The sequence below is a fragment of the Corvus moneduloides genome, chromosome 3 (genome assembly GCF_009650955.1).
Source record: "Corvus moneduloides isolate bCorMon1 chromosome 3, bCorMon1.pri, whole genome shotgun sequence".
Classification (NCBI taxonomy): domain Eukaryota; kingdom Metazoa; phylum Chordata; class Aves; order Passeriformes; family Corvidae; genus Corvus; species Corvus moneduloides.
The window spans coordinates 20,099,955-20,124,338 of NC_045478.1; the positions used below are offsets into that span (position 1 = coordinate 20,099,955).

At 38.7% G+C, this 24,384-nt stretch overlaps 1 long non-coding RNA gene across 1 annotated transcript; it reads right to left on the reverse strand.

Annotated features, from left to right (window-relative positions):
- Nucleotides 1–1,344: 1,344 nt before the first annotated feature.
- On the reverse strand, nt 1,345–23,392 carry LOC116442050. Its single transcript, XR_004239361.1, has 3 exons — nt 23,247–23,392; nt 8,995–9,006; nt 1,345–1,357 (listed from the first exon to the last, which is right to left on the reverse strand). It is a non-coding gene; the product is annotated as an uncharacterized LOC116442050 (long non-coding RNA).
- Between the last annotated feature and the right edge of the window lie 992 nt (nt 23,393–24,384).

A 24,384-nucleotide genomic window follows, 5' to 3' on the forward strand; every position in this document is an offset into this window, starting at 1 on the left:
GTAATACCTATGTAGCACTTGTGTCAGACTTACAACTGTTAGAATTAGACCAAGATAGGTTAAGAAAAGGAAAACTAGAATCACGTGTTAATCTTATTGGTCAATTAACAAATATAATCCACACTTCTGTAAGAAAATAAATATATCGCGGAAACTATAATTAGAAGAAGAAGCTGGTTTTTGCCTGCTGTTTGCTGTTGCTGCTTGGCTTTATCATGTAACCCCCTTGAACTCTGCCTTCAAGAAAGCTATGAGACTATGAAGTAAAGAACTTAGCAGAACAGCAGCCTCCTCTGCTCTTCTACCCTGGCCCAAGAAGGAATGGTATCCCATCAAAAGCTCAACAAACAGTGATACGAGGAGAGAGCAACTTCTCAGTAACTCAGAGTAGATCCCTTCTCCCAGAATTAATTCCTTTGCTTACTTTATTGAAGCTATTTGTACATTGTTTCATCAGGAAAATCCTCCTTGTGACACACTTCACTGTTTCAACGAGTTTCTGGAAAATCATTACGACCCCATGGATATTTTAGCTTGTTTCTACCTGGCACATAGCCAATACCATTTATGTTTTCTGTGACAAGGCATTTTACAAAAAGTTTTTTAAAAATACTTTTAAACAATATTTTTATCCGCATTTAAACAGCAATAAGTGTTTACCATAACAATTCTGGGCCATTTTATGGTAACATCATTTTCATGCATTAGTTTTTCTTGATTGTTCATCTTTATAGATGGCAAAGTTAAAGCATTTTTATCTCTTCAGCAGTGTCTATACTTTTAACTGCCTTGCTGTTATTTTGAGACATAATACAGTAAAAATAACTGTGCAAAAATTAGTGTTGCATTAACTTAGTATTATTTTTAAATGTCACCCTTTGTAAAAGACCCAGAAAAATACTATTGCTTATCAATATAATTTTTAAAAACCTGGGTTTAGGTATTCTAAATAATACCTTTCTGAGCATGGGGAAAATTTATCTGTGAGGGATAGGACCTGAGGGAAATGCAAGATGCAAGAAAAAAACAGAGAAAACGGGAAAAAAGCCACAAACAACAGAGATTTTACTCTGTAGAAAGGTTTATGTTGTTGATATAACCAAGGCATTTTTATGACTTCTTTTTAAAGGTGACTGCCCTAAATTATTTTAAGTCCCATAGCTTGAACTGATGTCAGCCTGTCTCTATTTAGACTGCTGCTTGTTTTTTGACTTATGCAAGTTTCCAATTTCTGCTTTATTGTAACCTCTTTTCATCTTTTTGTATTTATTTTTCTTTATTTATAGTGTTCATTAATTGCCCTCCTATTTTTGGCCAAGAAATGTGTGGCAGGGAAGAGCAATGATCTTCAGTCTGCCTTTGTACAACTTCCTTAAGGCTCTCCCTCAGCACATGCAGGACTGAAAAACAGCTCTTCACTTGGATACCTGAATTGGATGCCCAGCCCAGGATGTTATCAATATTTGCAGTCCTCACATTGACTAACAGTGAGGTCTGTTAATCCAAAGATCTTGTTCTTTCTCTTCTTTTGTCATGCTCTACCAACAGTTTGGTGGATGATAAAATCCAGTGTGACTGGAGAAAAACCACAACTTTGTAAACCCAGAACTTTTTCACTATGTGATTAATGATGCACTCGTGTGATTGAAGTGGCACTATTCTTTTCCCCAGGACTCTGCAGACCTAGGCACTTTCACTGATTTTTTTAAGGTACACTGACTGACCTCATACTGTTAGGGATGTTTGAAGCATATGCCTAAGAGCAGCAAAAGATGTGTCTTGACAAAGGGGACAGGATATAAAAAGGTGAGTACAAATGTTCTTGCTTTGCAGTTTTGTCCAACCTGGATCTTGCATCCATCTTCTTCCTGCTGCTGCTAACACCATCTCATCACTTTTCTGACACTTAAGTTCTCCAGGGAGAGAGAAGGGGTGTTGGAAAGTAAATAAATGCAGTAAAAAAGCATGAGGGATTTGGGCTCCCTGCATCAGGAGAAGACAGACAACAATAATGGTAAAAATTTCTGCCTCATAAGATATAAGAGATGAAAAATATCATTTCTAGATTTGTAAAGTAAATTGGTACATACTATCAATACGCTGATTTCTTTACCAGATAGACATGCATGAATTTGAGGATTACAGGGACCTGTGAGTATGATTTGTCTTTTATTAGCCACTAACGATAATTACTACAGTGAAGACCAGTAATGCATGATGTATATTGAGACTGCTGTATTAACTGTATTGTGCTTATGGTTCACTGAAAGGTCATGTTTTGGATGGACCAGACCTAGTGCAGATGTACACTTCAGCTCTGAGAGGTCAGTCCGTGCATCACATCCAGTGGGCTCCATGTGTCCTAGAACTCTGTCCAGATCATTCCACATACGGTGGAATTCCAATTTAACCATATGGAATTCCAAAAACGAGCAAATGTACACATATTTCTGCCTAGGAGGTGCCATGCAAAAACTGCCAAGAAAACAGTTTCCCTTACCTAGGGCAGAAGGAGGAGATTGTGCTTCCCCTCTGGTCTCAGAAGCTTTGGTGGTTCAGTTACATTTATTGCTAAAATTCTGGAAGCAATGTGCAGGAATGAAAAATACGTTTTTCTCTATGTAGTACACTAAATGTGTTGAATTTTTTCTTCTTCCTTTTCAAGTAATGGGAGAGAGAGATTTCAAAACACAATGCCTGCTGAGAATGATGAGGCGAAGAATTTCTAAATTTGCATTTAGAGACGTTGTTTCCTAGGTCAGAGACACAACATAAAGGGTCCCTTTCAGAGGCAGTCATGTCTCTGGCGTGCCGCCCAAGAGAACTCTTCAAGCTTTAGAGTGAGATGAAAGAAAATATTTTTAAGCAATCATTTGGTAGAAAACACTGTTTGGCTACTTTGAGCATTGTAGGATGTTCTGTTAGTGATTTAGACAATGACTAAAATCAGTCATGGCTATGAACTGTTCGCTGTTACAGTTTTTAACACAGTTGTATTCTAGTGACATTTTTATATATTTTGGTGCATAGATACGTTTTTAGAAAGTGTATTTTACATACATTATTTTAAATGTTTGGTACAAATTTGATGTTCAAAAGTTAAATCATGTTATGAACTTCAATTACTCTGCCAGGTGTTCATCTTCCCCAGCTAGTTCCTCCAATTCTCTGCTGCAAATTCATGCTCCAGATTCTCTTCCTTTCTCTCGTGTTCCTCAGGACTGTTTCCTTCCTGCTCTCTGAGATCTCTATAGCAAAACCAAGATTACGTATCTTCAGTATACCAAGCCAATCTCTTATATATTCAACATTATGAACAATTAATATTTTTCTCTATGAAAATTTGCATAAGATTATGCTGTGACAAGAAACTCAGCTTAGTGAGTTCTGGTGGGAACGCTACAGATATCTTATGCTCGTGGTAATAGGTACTTCTGCCCTGGAGTAAGGAAATCCTACTTATGCCTGGCAGTGGCTTGGATGCTCCTCTAAAGATGACTGATGTTGGGTGCTGAGCAAAATGAGCTGTGGGACTTTGTTCAGAGGATATCCAATTAGAAACCCTGAAAGAGGAGAGATTCGTCTATGGAAGCCTTGGCAGTAGCAAGGAAATAATAATTACAGGCTGAAAATTACCTCTGCACCTCAAGCCTGATCATAAAACCACAGAACCTCGTGCCAGCTCTTTATTTTTCATCCTCTTTGTGATACTTGGATCTTTGTTTGCATACTTGAAGTTATAATGACAGTGTACATTACTTCTGGGAGGCTGCAGAGATCATGCCCTTTCCTTGCTCTAGTCAGAAAGGGTCTGTTTTTCTCATAGGATTTCTTTTCCACTTGTCCTCAGAGCAACTGATTGTTCTTTTGGTTACCATAGGGACTAGAAAGACATTCAGTGTATTCATACGCAACATTTTTACAGGCTGACTTAAGCCTGCACAATTCCAGTAGCACGACACTATGCTATCTTTATTTATGTAAGACTTTATCTCCTCTCTTAAGGAAATTAACATTATGAACTCTGGACAAGCTCACAAGAAACAACGAGTAGCACTAGTCATCTCATTAGCTCATTTTTTTTCCATTTCTTCATTCTGTTTTTTAAAAGAAACTTAAAATAAAAACGGGGGGGGGGAAAAGTCAATTAAAATTGACTTTTTTAACCCTTTTAAAACATCTGTGTCCAAAAGCAGAGATTTCTCTTAAGCCAACAGAATTATAACTACTTTTGTCTTACTCTCTTAGACCTAAATGACGTACAGATGTAATCGAGACTAGAGAAAGTTAACACAAAGGCCATTTCATTTGTGTTGTGGGAGTAATAGAACAAGAATCCTTCCATGTTATTATTCATTAGATCAAAGCTGCATTATGCAGGAATGTTGTATTTATGTTCTAAACTTGGATTTCCCTCAGCAAAGGGCTTTAGGCCCAAGCTTTGGTGATTAAATTAAATACTGAGAGTTGATTAAGCACTTCAATGAAAAAAAATTCAAAAATACTTGAACCATGGTTCACGTTTATTTCTGCCCTATTTTACTAAAAAAATGTAGGTTTTTTAAGAAGTACCCTGGTGGAATATTGTCCTGTTTATTTTTTCAGTGCACCTAATCATTTACATGTCAAGTGATTTTGGATGTTTTGGTGCTAGAGCAGAGACTTTAAACTGTCCTCTGCTTGGCTTGCAAAATTTCAGGGATCTAAAACCACTCAGTTTAGAGATCCTTGCCCTATCTTTAAAACAGTGCCCTCTTTAAGTGGAAGCTTGTAAAATTGTTCTGTGGCTGAACCAGTAAAACCTCTATTCCTAACACTGGGATATTTTCTTAAATGTTTTCCTTACGTTTACTGGGCTTTGGCATTGTAATAAATGGTATCCTTATTCTTTTTGGAAATAAAGGGAAATTGAAAAAGCTCTGGAAAGTTCCAGTTCAAATTTGCCCCTTTCTCTTACATGAACAGCTATGTCTCAAACCAGACATTCTCAAAAGATGACCTTCCCTGGGCTTTCTTTGTAAAGCTGACCCTGTTTTACTTCTACTGTGAATGCACTTAAAGGCTGTTTGTCAGATGGTCTGGCCAAGAGAGAAGAAATAAGGCTTCATTTCTGGGCATGGGTCAAAAAACTACAGTAGACCCAGCAGACAGAAAATTTCCCCTAAGAAAGAAACATTTTCTTAGAGCCACATGCAAAAGACATATGGCTGTCTAAAATGCACTGAACGTCGAGCTTTCCCCATGTCATCTCCAGGTTAATGAATTTAACTCTGCCCTGCAAAGATATGCTATACCCCAGCTACCATAGCCCTTCCTACTTCTCTTCTCCATTTAAATCTTACATTATCATTTGCCCCTGGACTGGAATATGCAGCAAATGTTTGTGTGAAAAACACTCAGCAGCAACCAAGTTGTGTGCTTAATCTGATACAGCCTCACATCCCTGACTCCTGTGAGCTGTTCATGCTATGAGGTTACGTGAGAATTCATGCATACTTGGATGTGATGGACTTCTAAAAATAGCGAACTCCAATGTACATGCACACTGACAGCAGAAATGCCAGACATTCCTTGCTGCTCCAGGCTTTTCTACTGAATGTGTGTGCATACGAAACCAGTTTGAGGAATGAAACCACTTCCCATTAAGGCAGCACTCTAAGAATTGATTTAGCAGTTTCATTACTAATTGTCCATAGATTTTTTGTTTCAAATAATTGGCAGCTGTAGCCCAAAGTACTGTAGGTCTCCTCCTACCCTTGGCTATTCTGTCAATTTGACTAACTGTGAAAAAATCAAAGGGAGGGCTGCAGTCAAAGGAAATTTGTTATTGAAACAAAAGTGGTTCTGCTTCCCTGCCAGACTTTCCGTGGACAAAAGGGTATTTGTTTTCCCCTTGGTACCCACTGTGGCATGGCTTTCATTAGAAAGTTAGCGGGCCAAGGTTACAGCTGTACAGGATTGCCAGCCAGCTTTTGCAGCCAAACGGTCTAAAGCAATCCATGAGAGCACAGCTGTCTCATAGTACAATGAGGTGAGGAGCACATGATGAATAGCGAAGTCTGTGTCTGTGGGGGAAGTGGGGAAGGAGAACGGATCACCAAGGATATTGCAGAATGCAAGTAATACAAATTATTCAGAGCGTTTGCTGTCAGTGAAATGAGTTATGTATCTGTTAGTGCCTGAAAGAACAGATGGATTGAAACTAGTATGTCACATCCAGATCATCTAATCTCTGGCCAAGAAGGGCAGGGAAACATTTGAATTCCCAGCTTCAACATTATTCCTTTGCTTATGGTTTCCAGTAAAATCCCAAAGCTGGAAGAGCCTGTTTCCCATTTGAGATACAGCCAAGATTCTCAAAAAACAATTCTCAGGAGATTTCATGAGATTTTTTTCCAAAACCACATAAGTATTAGGGAAGATTTTGGCACGGTTGGTTCTGCCATTGATGCCATGAAGATTTTTGCCTTTTCTTTTATACCCCTGTTATACCTTTTTACAACTTCTGTATTCCTAGTGCTTTTTGCCTACATTCTTGGACTTGTTTGTCAAGCTAAGAGACTAAACATTTTAGAAGCTTCGTAGCTAGGGATCAGTGTGCCCCAGACCCCAAGGTCCTCTCCAGAACATATTCTGTAAACCAAAATAGAACCATCCAGGGGAAGGTTCCTTGGGGAGGGGGGGCTCACTTGAGCCTCTCATTGGGGAGTCTTTGATAGATATGCTAATTAGTAAAACCTATAATGTTATACCCAATGTTGGGGGGGAAAAGAGGAGAGACACAGAGACACAGAGATAGACTCAGTGGGGTGCATCTCGATGCATATGACCTAGATCTGTACACCTAAGGATCCTTAAAAATAAATACCAAGGTAAAATCCCTTTTCCCCTTCTAACCGTGTATGCCTCTTAAGACCAGGAAAAGGCATCAGTTGCTGGCGACCACTAAGAGACCCTAAAGACCTTGAAACTTGCAGTCTTGGGTTGGAACACATCGCTCTTTGCCCCTCTCTTTGCTGGCAAATTACAGAGGGGCCGGAGCAACAATCTAAGACTGTGACCAGGACTTTAGGACCCAGCACGGAAAGGCAGAAGCACGGAAAGAGGTGAGTGAAAAGGCATCAGTCCCATCTGGGGTGCCAGCAACTGATGCCTTTTCCTGGTCTTAAAATCAAGAGGCATACATGGTTAGAAGGGGAAAGGGGATTTTACCTTGGTATTTATTTTTAAGGATCCTTAGGTGTACACGTCCAGGTCATATGCATCGAGATGCACCCCACTGAGTCTATCTCTGTGTCTCTGTCTCTCTTCCTCCCCCCCAACATTGGGTATAACATTATAGGTTTTACTAATTAGCATATCTATCAAAGACTCCCCAATGAGAGGCTCAAGTGAGCCCCCCTCCCCAAGGAACCTTCCCCTGGATGGTTCTATCTTGGTTTACAGAATATGTTCTGGAGAGGACCTTGGGGTCTGGGGCACACTGATCCCTAGCTACGAAGCTTCTAAAATGTTTAGTCTCTTAGCTTGACAAACAAGTCCAAGAATGTAGGCAAAAAGCACTAGGAATACAGAAGTTGTAAAAAGGTATAACAGGGGTATAAAAGAAAAGGCAAAAATCTTCATGGCATCACCATCAACCCAAGATGTAATTTTGGTAAACTTAAACTCCAAGCATAAGTCAAGACTAAAAATCTTTCTTTCAGCCCATATTTACTAGAAAATATATTATACATTTTTCTGTTGGTAGAAATGTCTATATTTGAATTCAATAGTAGTGAACAAATAATTGTATTTATTGAATTTAATCCATCTTCCTTTGGACTTTAAAGTGCTGTGTAGCATCAATTATTTTTAAGTACAGCTACTCTTAAAATAAGTCCAATGTGTGTTAAATCAAGAATATGTAATTGTTTTTATTCCTTTGAAACCTTCCAGAGCCATTTGAGAACTGATAGACCTTGGTAATCCTGCCTGGCCTTCCACAGCCCTGCCTGTAGGGCCAGGACACCATTTAAGCTTGGCCACAGCCTCTCTGTCCCTGCCCAAACTGTTATGTGTCTGTTGCTATTTTCATCTTTTTTTGCCATTGATGGGATCCTTGGCATCAGTTGTGGACCTGGATCTGGGGCTGTTGACAGACCCTGCTACCAGCCCAAGCTTCTGCCCTCCTTGCTCAGCCCTGTAGGACTGTACCTGCTTGGTGAGGGCATGACTTGCCCTGGATCACCTTCACCCTCACTGCCCTCAGGCAGCAGCTGGCCCTTGCTAATCCCTGGCATCAGGTTTTAATCGATGGATTTCTTTCCCTTTCCCTTTCCCTTTCCCTTTCCCTTTCCCTTTCCCTTTCCCTTTCCCTTTCCCTTTCCCTTTCCCTCTCCCTTTTCTCCTCCCCCTGCCCCTCCCCTCCCCTTCCCCTTCCTTTCCCCTTCCCTTCCCTTTTCCTTTTCCCTTTCCCTTCCGTTCCCTCCCCTCCCCCTCCCCCTCCCCTCCCCTTCCCCTTCCCTTCTCCTTCCCTTCCCTTTCCTTTTCCATTTTTTTGTGCACAACCCCACAGCACTACTTAACTCCCAGCTGATAGTTACATTTGGATTCTGCCTTTAAAGAAACAGAAATATGTCAAACTTCATCACAAAATGACTTGTGTAGCTTGCCTCTGACTCAGCTCTTGATGTGGTGTAAACACTCTTTGTACAAACACAAGCTGATGCACAGTATAAGGAAAAAAAGCTACAAGATTGGACAGTCCTCAGTCTTTGGCAGTAGCTCCATATTTCCTGAGAGCCTTGTGCTGCCAAAAGCCTAGCTCATGAGGGTGAGCTAAGCAGTAGTGATGGCTGAACTGGCTGCATGGACCTTGCTCCTGATACACATGCATGGGAGAAATAAATCATAGTGGCCAAAAAGATTAAGTCATGCCAAGTTTTCTTCTCTTAGCCCTATGGATTGCCCAGTCCTAATTCCTTCAACATTTATGGGCCACGTTTTTAAGACCTTCAGTCATTTCTGTTGCTTGTCTGGACTGACCCACATTCTTCTTGATCTGCACTGCCCAAAAATGGACATGGTGCTCCCCCTGAGGTCGTGCTACTGACAAGTTACGTCACGTGTTTTGAGAAAAAAACTATTGTTTATCTCTCTGAGTATGGTATGTTCCGCTTTTTTGTAGCAGCCTAACACGGAATCATTTTCATGACTCACTGTATTTTAGAGACCCCTTTCTATAGTACCAAAGATCATAATTATTCAGCCTGTCATTATACAGCTGATCGCTCTTATGTACAGAACTTGACATTCATTTCTGATGAATTGCATTGTATTCTTTCCCAGACAATATCTCTAATATTGCTCAATGATTCTGTTGAAAGCCTATTTTTAGAACCACTTTTGTTAGCAGAAGGTGGCTAAAGCCACTGTCACTGATGCCAGATTATCACAGGTAATGTTTGCAGTGCCAGTTCTGTCACTCCACTTTAGAGTAGCCCAGACACTGATGGCACAAAAGACACCTCCACTTAGATGCTTGGGGGCATTAGATACTTAGATGCATCTACAGGCATTTGAAGCACTGAAACTTCCACTACAGACAGTGAAAATATGGTTCAGTGTGACTTACGAATATTTGAGGATTATTTACTTAATCAGCAATCAGTACAGTGATTCCTGAGTGTCATTTGAAATGCCCCAGCCTAGCTCAGACATCTGCAGCAGAATGACAGAGGTCATACAGGAACTTGGGAACACCTGGGCCCTACTGGATGGCAGCAGGGTGTCAAAAAGGAGATCCTTTCAGAAGTACCTGAATGGCTGGATCCCTCTGATAGGTGGAATCAACCCCTACACAAATAATATAGGTTAATCTCCAAAGGTCACTTCCAGCTCTAAGTATTCTGTGATTTTGTGAGGGTCAGTGAAAGGAGGCAACGGCCACAAGCTACAGCAAGAGCAGCTCCAGCTGGATATGGAGATAAACATTTCATTGTGACATTGGTTAAGCACTGGAGAAGAAAGGCTATGGGGATCTTCATTCTTGAAACAGTAGAAGCTCAACTTTACAGGGCCCTGAACACCCTGACCTGGCTAGGTAGCTGGCCCTGAGACAGGGCTTCGACTAGACAGCCTCCAGAGGTATCTACCAACCAAACTTTTTTTATTCTAAACAGCATGCAATGTTACTGTAATTTCTTTACTATTGCATTCACACCACGTTTAATTAGGCAATAAAGAGACAGAAGAAAAAGGAGAAGGATAGGAAGTAATTGAAGCTATTGGGTTTCTTTAATTAAGAAAAAACCAAAAGTCCATGGCAACAGCGGCTATTTAGTTAATTCAGCACCCTTAATTAAAATTAATAGCATTTTTTTATCAAGCCTCTTTATCAAGTTTATGGTGTATTTATATCTGACATGACACTTCATTACTGTCAGGCATGACCTGAGAAACTTGACAGATGGAGAAAGAACAGCAGTTCACTGGCAGAACTGGAAACAAAATGTGCTCTTCCCGTGTTCAAAGCTTTAGACAATTTTGCCTGTTTCCTGTTGGGAGAGCTCTTTTTTAAACCGCTGTTTTAATGGATATTCAAAACTAAGTGAGTGCTGTGCATGTTCACACTTGGACAAAACATGGCCGGCTTGCTAGGTCATGTTAGAGAGCACTTCACCAGCAAGGATCTTTGCTGATGTAACTTCTAATTTATTTGTCTTAGATGACATTAATGTAATCTGAAGCCTCATGTTCCAGTGAATTCCTGAACAAAGTAAAGGGAAGTCACATACTGAGTCTGTTTTTTCTCCCAAGATCCCAGAATAAAATAGAAATGGGAAGAAATAGCCACCATAGGAGAAAGCTCTTCTGTTCCAGCTGTTCTATTATGAGCCCCTGAACATTCTGTCTCCCGTTGAGCTACTCCTTTTCCTGTCTTGTTTTCTCCAGCCTGACAGCTAATTTACTGGCTCCCTATTAAATTCTGCCTTCCTTCAGACTTTCTTCACTGCCTGTTTTATAACATTGCTATCCTTTATGCATTCATTTTTGGGTCATGGTGGTGTGGACTCCTGGCAGGTCATTGTAATTAGTCACATGCATGAGTCCAATCTGCTTTGCCTCTCTGAGGAAAACATACAGTGGGATTCCAGTTTTCCTCGAAAATTTTACTGTTTGAACATTGGTGTATTCTCAGTTAAGTTTTGACAGGACAGGATATTTTACTCTTTGACTCTACTTTTTCATTTGGCAGTCAGACAGAGAAATCCAGAAGTCAGGCACTATTGCTTTACTTGCAAAGTTTGTGCAGTTTATCTGGATTTATTTTTTCCCCTGTTGGCTGAATGGATTTCTTATAATTGAGTTTCTGACTTGGATGCATAAACCTATTTGTTTCCCATCTTTTTTCGATATGCATTCATTTGCACAGGCATACCTGACAAAAGATGATAGTAAACCATGGGCATGACACTGGCAAATTCACTATATTAGGACTGTGAGTAATTGTGGGAAATGTTTGCGAAGAATGCTACTAATGGTGAAAACAATAAAAGATGTTAATTATTGTCAGAGAACTATGTGTGTTTTTCTGTCCAGCAGTGGTTGGAAGCAGATGTTTCAGCTTGGTGTAACAGACAGCTGCCTATGGGGAAGTTCTTTCTCCTTCAGCAGTTGGAAGCTGGTTCATACCTAAAACCTGAGGACTTATATATCAAAGAAAAGTTCTGTGACTATTTTCTATCCCCTGGATAATTTTACTATTCATAAAAAGGTCCAATACATTGGAAAACAGCTAAGCTATTTGGCTTCAGTAATGTCATGTTTGAATCTTGTAAAATGTGTTCCCTCTTCACAACCCATAAAACATATGGGAATCTCTCTTAACTAAAATCCTGCAGAAATGAAACAGAACTAAACACAGTATTTAGAGAAGATAGAAATTCTGCTAAAATTGTGAGCTGGAAGGGAAGGAAGATCTGAATTTTTCAGTTTAGCAGACAGTAAATGAATAGCATTGGAGCAAACATAATGTTAAGCAGAAGTAGTAACATAAGTCTCCAAAGGAAATAACTTGTTTTAATCCCCATATCCAACTTTGTCTTATATCATTAATAGCTGCAAATGATGATCCAGGGTAATAGAAGACTGTAGGTGTGTTAAGATGACTACTTCTTGGAAAACTGGAAAAAGTATGCACTGTGGACAATGTAAATCTTATTTTTTCTAACAACAGTAATCATACAACCCCAGAACCAGTTAATGAGCACAGACTCCACTAATCACACACAGAAAAATCTAGGCATTTGTGGAGGAAAACAGAAAAGAAAAACAGCTGATAAAATACAGTACTTTGCTGAAGACTGCTTCAGATATGGAACTGTGCTAATTCTGGATGAGATCCATGTTACCTAAAACATCTATAGAAATAAATTAAACAGTGCTATAAAGATCCAGTTTACAGTTTGGATGAAGCCTTCCTGCTTCAGCAGGGTAAAACCATTTATTATTAATGACACAAACTGGTTGCCTCAGTGCCGAAAGCAGTTCCTGGGCATTTTTAATTGAGTACTATAGCTGTAGTCCTAAGGTCCCTTCCTTCCCAAGTAAGAATTTGAATGCCTAAAATCATCTGTGTTTCAGACAGGAATCTTAAGTCTTAACTTCAAGATGTCCTAAAATTCTGGGCATCAATATTAACTCGGCATATTCTAACATAGCTTGGGAGTTTCCAAGAACCTTTTACAGATATTTTCCACTCCATTCATCTGCAGAGGGGCTGGTCTTACTTCTGGCTTACTTCTGTGCTCAGCATTTTGCCTTCAAAAGAGAATGAAGGCAAGGAGCTTCCATCCAGCTACTCCATATTTGTGTGCTTAAAGATTTCTCTTTTGAACAAAATTGAGGCAAGAATTAAAATTTCTTCTTTGCTGCTGAAATTCTGTAATCATGAGTCTGTTAGGTCAAAGAAAAAAAAGCTCAGTGAATACTTGGTCTTATCAAGAAAAAGCCAGGGATAGGCTGCATTCTTGTTCTGTGAACTTTTAAAGGCAAACGTAGACTTCTAAATTACCCAGGGCCTGAAGAGGGAGGTGGGCTTGATTTATGCCACTGGAGCTGCAGAAGGTGCTTCTGCTGGGCAGAATGGCTGTCTCTTTTCTCGTTTACAGAGGTGTGTCCATCCTCTAAACAGGGAAATCAGGCACCAATTTTAGACAGTCATAGATCATGTTCACAAAGATTATACTTTAAATGTTATTCAGGTAAGTTGCCATGAGTTCTTTAAATGCTTATTTCATACCTATGAAATGTGAGACTTCATCTGGAAAAAGTGCTGCCTAGACCGTTCTAAGCTTGAAAGACACCATACAAAACTAAAGGTTTCAAGGTTTTTTCATACTGTCCTTTATAAAGCTGCTAGATTTTTCTTGCAGTGCTGAGAACTTAAAAATCCAGGTGGAAAAAAAAAAAAAAGCAGACATTAAAAAGACTGAGAAAGATTCAAGACCTACTCTGACCTAAACGTATTTATTTTTACAAGGGACATGTTATACCAAATAAAACTGTCTACAGGAAACTTATATTATCAGGATCACAATATGAAAAATGGACAGAAAACTGGGGTTTATAGTACGAGGGTAATTAAGCCCAAATTGCAGCTTGAAAATAGTCAGCTAAAGTGACTTTGCTCTGGGAACAGTTAAAACACGTGGCCAAAAATGTGAAAGGACATTAATTGGCTAAGAATCTGAGACATTAATTTTGAATGTGTCTTTATTTGATCTGACACAAAAGGCTACATATTTAAAAGGCAACTATGCACCTGGGACTATCCTCTGGCACTGAGGCCAAGGGGCAGAGAAGAGAATCCATTATCATCTTAGACACCAAAGCAGGTGGTACATCCTTTGCGATCAGTTCCTGGACTGCATTAACATTCAGGCCATACCTGGAAATTGTTTGATAGAGCACTTGCTGACCCAGGAACAATGGTGCCAGAGAATGTTCTAAGGGTTTAACATATTCAAGTTCCAGTGCCCAGGAATGTTCCCTGGCAGTGCTTGATTTGTTAACACAGAAGTAGCCAAAACCTTTTTGTTTTAGACACTTAAAATGACACTTGAGACACCACTAACAGAAGATGATCTCTATAGAAAATTAAAGTACTCACAGGAGAAAAATAACTCAAAGGGATTGAGAAGGTGATGGATGAGGCGATATGAAAGGTGCAGTTAAAAATATAATTTTTTATTGGATAAATCACTGAAAAAATCAATATGATTAATCTTACTTGATTTTAAAATTCCAAGACAAACAATGGCACTATGTTTTTAGAACTGTCATTCTGATGGTATTATGCCTGTCCATTCTGAAGCATTACTGTGATTCCTTCCACGTACAATCAATATTCACCATCTTCTTTTGCATCTTCTCTATCATTTTATGGATGTACCATTGCCATAGAATAATAGACCTATGCAACTTTAATCCTAATGTACTGAAGTGTTCTTTCTCATTGTCCTTATTCTTGTTGTGTTTTAATGTTTTATATTCTTTTCCTTCCCATTTTCCAACTTCTAATTTATGTTTCTTTAGTGTTCGTTTTTTGAATTTTCAAGATATCACTCTAGTTTTATAGCTCTCTTGTTATTTTGTTTACTGTTTTTTGGGTTGGTTTGGTTGGTTATAGGCTTATTACCTTTTGGACATGAAGCAAAATATCCATAGTTAATTTCTAATTGACATATGATTTTTCTGCTTAAATTCTTTCTGCCAGGTGACTTGGCTCATAATTCTTTTCAGTTCTGGGAAATATCTCCTTTCAAAGCACTAATTATGTATATTACTGCTTTGGACTTTATTGTATTTAATGTAGCAAGAGTGATCAAACTGAATTTTTGTACTTAAACTGTCATTAATTTTTGCTTATACAACAAATATATCTTTATCTCTCACAATGGGATTTCAATTACTTGCTGAAATTTCAAGGGTGTTTAAGTACTGTCAGTATCACATTCTTGTACTCATTGGGCTGTTGTTTGCATGGCTGCTCATTCTGCTCTATAGAATGGATCAAAGATTTTCAAAAACACAACAAACAATATTCTATCTTGTTGTCTATCTTCTACAGTGTTGATCCTTAAAACTTTAGGATTATTTTTGGTCTAAATAGTTTCCCAGACAATGATTTCCGTATCAATTACATAATACTGATCTTAAGGTTCTAATAATTGATTAGATCAATTTCATTGAGCGAATGATTTCATTTCATACCCAAGATACTTATTCCAACTTCAGGTAGGGAAGAAAACAGGATCTAGATCACAGCTGATGTTCTACTTGCCATAAGAATGAATTTGGAAACATAATTTCTTATTTTGAGGTTGTATACTGTGAGAAGTTGAGTAAGTCTGTTGAATTGTTTGTGTTTCCTTATTATATGGTGTAGAGCTCAGCTACACTTCTATAATTTTTCATTTGCCTTTTTAATTTTAATTTTCCTGCTTCCTGATCTTTTATTTATAAGCACTGTTGTTAAGTGCTATTGATGTGAAAATATCCACATATATTTTTTCTGTTTTGTCATCTATGTTCTAAAAGATGTGTGAAAACAGAGACGAAGGGAGTTATTTTTTTACCTATAAGTTATAGCTGACAACACAAAGGAATATGAATGAAAGCTCATGTGCAATCTGATATTTACAATTTTTTTGAAAGCATGTTGCAGTAAGTAAGAAGAAGATGAGTCTTCACATGTGCGTTGTCCATCACCATAATAATTATTACCTAAGGTCAGATAAAATGTATGTTCTCTGATCTGGGGTAGTGATCACAGGCTATATGACATTTGAAACTACTTCTAAGAAAGAAATTAAAACCTTATCTGGAGAATTTCTCTGCCAAATGAGGGCAAGTAAAATAAGTTTTCAGAAAGCTCTATCACTCAAGCTAAAAGAGAAAAAATTGCATGTCATTCCTTGGGTGAGGAAACAAGGATTGTATAGAAAAAAAGAAATAGGTACTCTTGTTTCTGTAAGCTCAGTGGAGCAATCCTCAAGACTCTTTCTATTTTAATTGCATTTTTATCTTGATTAAAAATGGTACTGTCCACAGTTTTGGTTACTTTTTAAAATTCTTTTCCTAGAGGACCGGCAGGATTGCTGCTTGTACAGTTTAAGTATCAGATCCTACTCTCTAAATACCAAGATGCTGAAAGAATTTAAAAGTCACAGGTGTTTCTGATGAAATATAGCTTTCAGGAAGAGAATATCATAAGCAATCCAGTTTGGAAGTGTTCCATATACAGGAACAGGAATGGTGTGTGCCAGAAAACATTGCTGGAGGAATTTTATTTAGATATTTAGAAAAATCAGAGAAACCACCCAAATGAAACTATAAACTAATAATTGTGAGCTATATTCATAGCCAAACCAGGAGAAATTAAGCTAATAGATTTGTTCTTTTAATATATAAAGCTGGCTGTGCCCTGGAAAGCCTCAAACTGCGGTCTATAATTGTCTCCCTAATGACTGCTGAATTGCTCGCTCCCATTCACATATTAATTCTTTGCAAATGTTTTTTGGTGCAAAGACTCAGGATGTTAAGTCTTGAAAAAGGGCTCAGGCTTCAAAGCACAGTTTGTCTTTCCCTCTCACATATATGCCAACAAGAGGTTTTTTTATATACTAAACAGTGGGAAATACCTTTCTTACTGTGAGATTTACTGCTCCTTACAAGTATCTGACAGTTAACCTTGGCGGTCATTTTATTGCAAGAGGATGCAAGAAAAATTTCTGAAAGTTCTGGGGCTCTGTTCATCTGGCAGCTGAAGGATTCCAGCAAAGCCTTGCTTGGCCTCAGTCTGAGAGTATGCAAGCTTTAATTGTCCACGTGAATACCTTAAACCAAAACGAGCCTGATTGTTGAGGGGCATTTCCCAGTATATCTGCCTGAGAGGATATATGTTGGAGAGTTTATCTGTTCCTGTAACTATTTCACAACATTTTAGTTGCCAAAATCTGTTGTACTCATTTGCATTCATTGAGTAATTAATTACACTGTATGGCTATTAATGCATATCAGGCACTTTTCCCTATTCATTATTTTTCTCAAAATTCTAAATCATATAATGTAACAGTATGATTTCCTGTTGATTCCTGGTATAATTTGGAATGATTTGCAAAAACTTTACAGACTGATGCACACTGATATTATTGGGAGTATTTCCTTTCCAAAATAGGCTGAAAATCACACATTCTGGTGAATATAACGTTTTCAAGAAATATTTTTGAAACTTTTTTAAGGACATACAAACCAATCTCAAAGCTGTGAGAATTATGTGTGGCAATAAGCTGCTTAATATCATAAGTATGCAAAAGGAGTCACCCAATGATAATCACACAGAAATCAATGTTTTAAAGTTTTTTCTTATCAGGAATTTTAATGTCCTAACTTTTTTTCCTTTTCATTTAGTAAGTCACTTATTTTACCATCATTTATCAGGAACTTTATACAGATAAGCTTACTATGGTGCTATCGTGTTGTTGTCCAGCCATGAATGCTGTTGCATTCACAAACATTTGTGGCCAAGGAAACATTTCTCCAGGAATAGTCCATCCCAAGTCAAGAGGAGGTCTCTACACCTTAGGTAAAATGCTATTCTGTGAAGAGTAGCAGCTGTGTCAGCTCTGTGCGCAGGAGCAACATAAGTAGGAGTAACACTTGGAGGATCCCCACATAAAGCTCCACAATTCCGTTTAATGTGAACTTTAGCATAAGCCTCATTGGATGCCACGTGGTTTTGCTTGTGCAAACATCTGCCTTCAGAAATGTTCCACTTGTGTGAAGCGGTGGCTTTCCCATCTCTGTGCTGTATCAGATCCAATGACAGGAGAATAAGCTAAAAAATCCATTTCTGTGTTCTTGGACATGAGGACTGGAGAACCAAAGAGCATTGTAACCGGGTTCTTGCATCAATATTTGCAGTGAGGTGAAGTTTGTACCAGCTGAAGAGCCAAACCATGTATTTTAAATATTGGGTTTCTGCTACTTTTTGTGACTTTAGGTTTTGAAATGCATTCTCTATATGCAGGTCTAGCAGAGATAACATTAAGGAATTATGAAGGATAAAGGGCTATATTACTTGTAAGAATTGCTTCCCAAGACAGACTTTTAATCTTGGCAGAGAATCACAGGTTTGGTTCAGGAGAAAAGCAGAAATCAGCCTGACAGTGGGCCAATCCTAACTGGACAATTCTGACTATTCCTACCCTTGGCATTTTTGCACAGTTACATGTCTATTACATTAGTTATAAATCAACATGTGAATACAGTAAATAGCTAATTAGAAAAAAACCTGTAATCTGTGAAAAGAATAGTTTTATGTCTTCCCCCTCATACTGAACAAAATGCATTTAAGAGCAGTTGTCTCATAAAATCAGGGAGGAGAATCTATATAAAAATCATTCATAAGTGTAGTATATGAAGTCAAATTAAGAACTGGGGAAACTGTAAAACCAGCAACAGAGATTTGCTGATAATTTAATGACTTAAAGGACCATGAAACAAAGATTTCTGCATATTTTCTGATTCTTGACCATGTGCTATATTTCTTCTTACCTGTTTGATTTCCAAAATTTTTAGTTGAATCGCTGCAACTGGGATTTTAAAATTAAGAAATTCTAGAGATGAAGGGAGCACACTATTTACATTAACAAAATTACACTGGTGTATTTGCAACAACAACATGTTCCTTCTTAAATTGGACGGTGGCAAATGTCTTAGAAATATCAGAAGACAAACTGTGCGAAGCACCTACTTTCTCTGGCATTATACTGACTACATGATGATTTTTTGCCTTTTCTTTTATATACCTTTTATATACCCTTTTATATAGCTTTTATGTATCCTCAGTGCTTTTAGCATGCATACTTGTAATTCCTTAAACCCAATAATTTAGCATAGTCCTAATAATCCATTAAGCCAGGAGACCAAACATCCTGGTGGCCTCGCAGTTGGAGGCGAGGAAGCCCCACGCTATCCTGGGAAACCAAGGTCCTTTCTAGAACGCATCCTGTAAGATAGGCCCATCCAGGGGGGAATTCCTTGGGATGGGGGGATATCACACTATTCATTTAAGCTTCTCATTGGGGAATCTTTGATAGATATGCTAATCTGCAAGGTCTATAAATTATATACACGATCTATTGTGTGGGTGCATTTCGGCTCATTCCACCTGGATGAAGTGGTGCACCTTAAGGATCCTTAAATAAATACCGAGGTAAAACCCCCTTTTTTCCTTAACTGTGTCTGGCTCTTAATTTTAAGACCAGGGAAAGGCAACAATACAATGTTTTTATAATGGATTAAAAGCTAAAATATTTTGGGATCAGCTTTAGATGTGTTAAATTCAAATCAGAAAGAATCTCACTGAAATGATACATATATGTAATTAGTAACAATCCCTTGAATTTAGGATTATGCTAACCTGAAAAGTATTTTCTTTAATGTCTAATTGCTAAAATAGAGTTTACACCTATTGAAATGGGCTTGCATTTCTTCTGGTTTACAGAGTAATAATTTCGTGGACTTTTTTTTTTTAGTAAAAGATTTGCATGGAGAATATTTTTCAAATCTATTCTGAATATTCGCTGCCAGACTGGCTTGGTTCCAAAAGTTTTGCAAATAAATGTTTTTAGGTGTTGCCAGAATTAATTCTGAATTCTTCTGTTAGTAATATAGATTCAGTGCAAAGAAAACTATCAAAAGTTTTAACACATTGCCTCTTGTATACCTTATTAGACGATGATATATTATTAGATTCTCAGTCAGCATAAATCAATCTAGTACAACCACGAGGATTTTTGCCAGCTCTGATCTAGTGTCTAGTCAATCCTTGGCCTGTTCACTAAAACAACAGATAAGTTTGCCAAGTTGGACATACTAGCTTAATTTGAATGCTTCTGCTTTGATATGAAGAAAACTGGCCTGTAGTATCAATCAAAAATGTATTTCTTGATGTTGCAGGTAAAGAATCTACACTACCCTTAAATTCATTTCACTGCCCCTTCTCTTATACTTGGTAGGGTCTTTTTCACCAAGTTCATACAAGTTCAGATAGCAGTCTGCCATTGTTTGTTCTGGATCTTGACCCAGCTTCTGCAGAAGGCAAGGGCAAACTCCCACCGGCCACTAAGATAGATCAGTCATCAAAGGCAAAAAAATCCCTGGAGTTCTAGTTCTTCACAGGGATATGCAGAAGGAGATGATCACACAGCAACAGCAGTCATTATTCAGAAGGGCATTTTTCTGGGGATGAAGCATTCAGGATGTTTATCAGAGCTTTTTTCATATTATGTTCTGGAATTAGTATGCTTTTCTATTGCAGAAAATTAGCTGGCTTTTTGCCAGGTAGGATTTTTCTTTCCATTTCCACTGCCTTGTGAATTTCCCTGGAAACATTTGTTACTTCAGACTGTGCCTGAATATTTATCTGTTTTTCCAGAACAAGTTAAAAATTTGTTTGTATTTACTAAAATGTAAAAAACCCCAAGTAACAGAAATGAAACAGAAAGCATTATGAAATTTGGATATGATCTTACAAAGCCTTTTCCCACCAACTTTGTAGGTATTCCTCAGAAGAATTAAGTATACTGAAACATATGTCATTATTAGCCTTGTCAGTTGAAAGGAAATTTGGGTAAGCCCCAGAATTTAGATCTCAAAAGCTGGGTGCCACAAAATCCATGCGTCTTAAAGTATAACACTATTTTGCCATTTTCAGAAGGAGTTACCTGTTGGGTAGAAACTTGATGAAGAAACAAAGGGAATTCCCAGAAGAGTGCCCCAGACACCTTTCCAAAGACTGAAGACTGGGAGAGGGAAAGTTTAAGAGGAAAAGAAGAGATGTTTCCACACTCCCTATTTAAGCAGAAGTACTAAGATCCTTATTTCCCTTTTCCAACTTGTCTTTCATGATCTCATATTTACACCTCATTTTCCTCATTTTTTATTTCTTCTCTGAGACTGCTGTGGACAGAATCACCGTTCCTGACAGTGTGCTGGCACAAGATAATATTTGTATTAGCAGTGTTGCTAAAGGATTTGGAAAGATTTGTCCTGTAATACCAGTACTGGATACTCAGGCATCCAGACAGTGTAAACTGGTGGTCAGTCCCACCAGTGTAAAGATTTAATGCATTGTAACTAGTGAGTGAGTGTTGGCTGCCTTTGCTAAGGTTGGAAGCTGTGCCACATAAGATGCTCTACTTTTATTCTAGCGTATATAAAACACTGAAATATGACTGATACACTATGAAACAGAAAGATACCAGATGTCTTATGTTTCAGAATATACCCAAGATGGGGATTTTTGCTTGTTTATTATTCTAGAGACAACTTTTGGTTTTCTCTTTCTTAGTTGTAAGAATTATTCAGCTTCAAGGAATGCATGTTTATTGTCCACATATTCTTACACCCATGCATTTCTAGTCAGTGTTGGGACCTCATATATTTATCACACAATGATAATTACCTATTCTTTGTGGACAGATGCTTGTTTATAGAATAGAATTTTGACACTTTGTCTAGTATTTTTTTTCCTCCTTTTGCTCTGGGTATCGAATAAAGGTAATTCTTGCATTTTGTGCTGTGGAACTACTCCCTATTAGAGAGCTCTTAGCTAAAAGATGTTTTTTCCTCATTCTCTTGCAATCTTTCTCTCAATGATTGATGTGACTCCATTTACTTCAATAGATTCATCTGGCTGAAAGGTGTTGCAGTAGGATCTTTCTTGAAATTAGATCTAGTCTTTTCACAGACAGTCAGAAGCTGGTAACAGATATACCACAAATCCTCATTTGGACTTGGATGGTTTAGTACTACACAGTAGATAATAGTATTATTGAGTCCTTTTTTGTTGTTTTAGTTTGCACATTTATCCTGACAGTAATTTTGTTTCAGTCAAAACAGTTTCATATTTATCCTAGAAACATGATACAACATAGGATTCTGAAGGAAAAAGTTGATTTCTGTCTGAGACATAAAAGATTTGCTTATAATCACTTTGCAGTCATTCTGGACCGTAAACCTAAAAAGGTAGCCAATACATTGTTTCTGTTAGGAATAATGAAGATAAAATAGGATGTGAAGATTTATTATTTAGATGCTTCTTTTCTGAAACCGGTAGTTCTCATGAACGTGGGAGAATTGCTGGGTCTTGATTCATGTGTATTTTGTCAGAAACAGTCTCATGGTTTGAGGGATAATCTCATTTCACACGGTTCGGGGGGAGGGCAATTTTTAAGTGCAGTCAGTAAAATGACATTAACTACAGTGAATACACATATGCAAACAAACACGAAATTCTGTGTGAACTGATCCTCAGCTTCCTGTGGGAATGACATCTTCAAGGGATTATATTTGAGCTCACTGAGAATCAGCCAGGATGACAGCTGAGCTGGAAGCTTTGCCAGAATACTGGCTGCCGTCTGGTTTTGTATATGTTTGTGATACCTATACTTAGCCTGGGCTGTCTGGGGTAGAGACAGCAAAATTGTATGATGGACAATTGTAAAAGGGGCCTGATGTGTGATTCTTCTGAGCAATTGTAACATTATTTGAATAGAATAGAATCATTAAGGTTGGAAAAGACCTCCAAGATCGTCAAGTCCAACCTCTGGCTAAGCACTACTGTGCCAAGTAAACTATAAAAGTGAATGCCACATCCAGTAATTTCTTGAATACTTCCAGGCATGGTGATTCCACAACATCCCTGGGCAGCCCTTTCCAACACTTACCCACCCTTTCAGTGAAGAAACTCTTTCTGATGTCCAACCTGAACCTCCCCTGACACAGCTTGAGGCCATTTCCTCTTGTTCTGTTGCATGTTACCTAGGAGAAGAGACTGACCCCCACCTAGCTACAATCTCCTTTCAGGCAGTTGTAGAGAGTGGTAAGGCCTCCCCTGAGCTTCCTTTTCTCCAGACTAAACAACCCCAGCTCCCTCAGTTGCTCCATATATGACTTAATTCTCCAGACCCTTCACCAGCTCTGTTGCCCTTCTCTGAACTCACTCCAGCTCCTCAAGGTCCTTCTTGCAGTGAGGGGCTCAGAACTGAACACGGGATTTGAGATGTGGCCTTACCAGTGCTGAGTGCAGGGGGGAAAATCACTGCCCTGGTCCCACTGGCCACACTATTGTTGATACAGGCCAGGATGCCATTGGCCTTCTTGGCCACCTGGGCGCACTCTGGCTCACCAACACCCCAGGTTCTTTTCCACCAGGAAGCTTTCCAGCCACTCTGTCCCCAGCCTGTAGTACTGCAGGGGATTGTTGCGACCCAAGTGCAGGACCCAGCACCTGGCCTTGTTGAACCTCATACAAATGGACTCAGCCCCTTGATCCAGCCTGTCCAGATCTCTTTGCAGAGCTTTCCTGCCCTCCAGCAGATCAACACTCTTGCCCAGCTTGGTGTCATCTGTGAACTTGCTTAGGGTGCACTTGATTTTCTAATCCAAATCATTGATAAAGGTATTAAATAGGACTGGCCCAACACTGACCCCACTAGTGACCAGCCACCAACTGGATATGGCTCCATCTGCCAGCACTCTCTGGGCCTGGCCATCCAGCCAGTTTTAATCCAGCAAAGAGTGCACCTGCCTAAGCTGTGGGCTGCCAGCTTTTCCAGGAGAATGCTGTGGGAAGCAGTAACAAAGGCTTTACTGAAGTCCGGGCATACAACATCTGCAGCCTTTCCCTCGTCCACTAGATGGGTCACCGTGTCCTAAAAGGAGATAAGATTGATCATGCAGGACTTGTCTTTCCTAAACCCTTGCTGGGCCGGATCCCTTGGTTGTCCTTTATGTGCCATGTGATTGCACTCAAACTGTTCCAAAACTGTATGCCAAGACGCTTCCTGAAATGTGTTCTCTATGAACTGTTTTATGGCTCAAGGCTTTTTTTATTTCAGTTGGTAGTACAGGTTATTTTCACACCTTATGCTTACTTTATTTCTTGATAGCAAGGTAATTTCTGAAAAGTAAAAACTCGTAAAGTGTAGAAATTAGATGCACAGAATGGAATTAGCAAGTTCTGTATATGGGCAACATAGTACAAAGCCCTGAACAGAGATCTGGCTCTGTCTTGCTGGCCTTTCTGTGAATGTGTACTTAGAACCGTAATACCTTGTTTCATCAGAAATGTAGGGCTGGTATGTGAACAGATTAAAATACATCCTTTGACAAAAACCATGAGGGTGATGTGAACCTTTAGTTCCTTCAAAACTACTGCCACTAAGTAATGTTATTAGGATCTCATAGAGGTGATTTATTGATTTGAAATTTATAGCAGTGATATAACCTACATTCCCAGAAACAACAAAAAAAAAATTCAGACAGGAG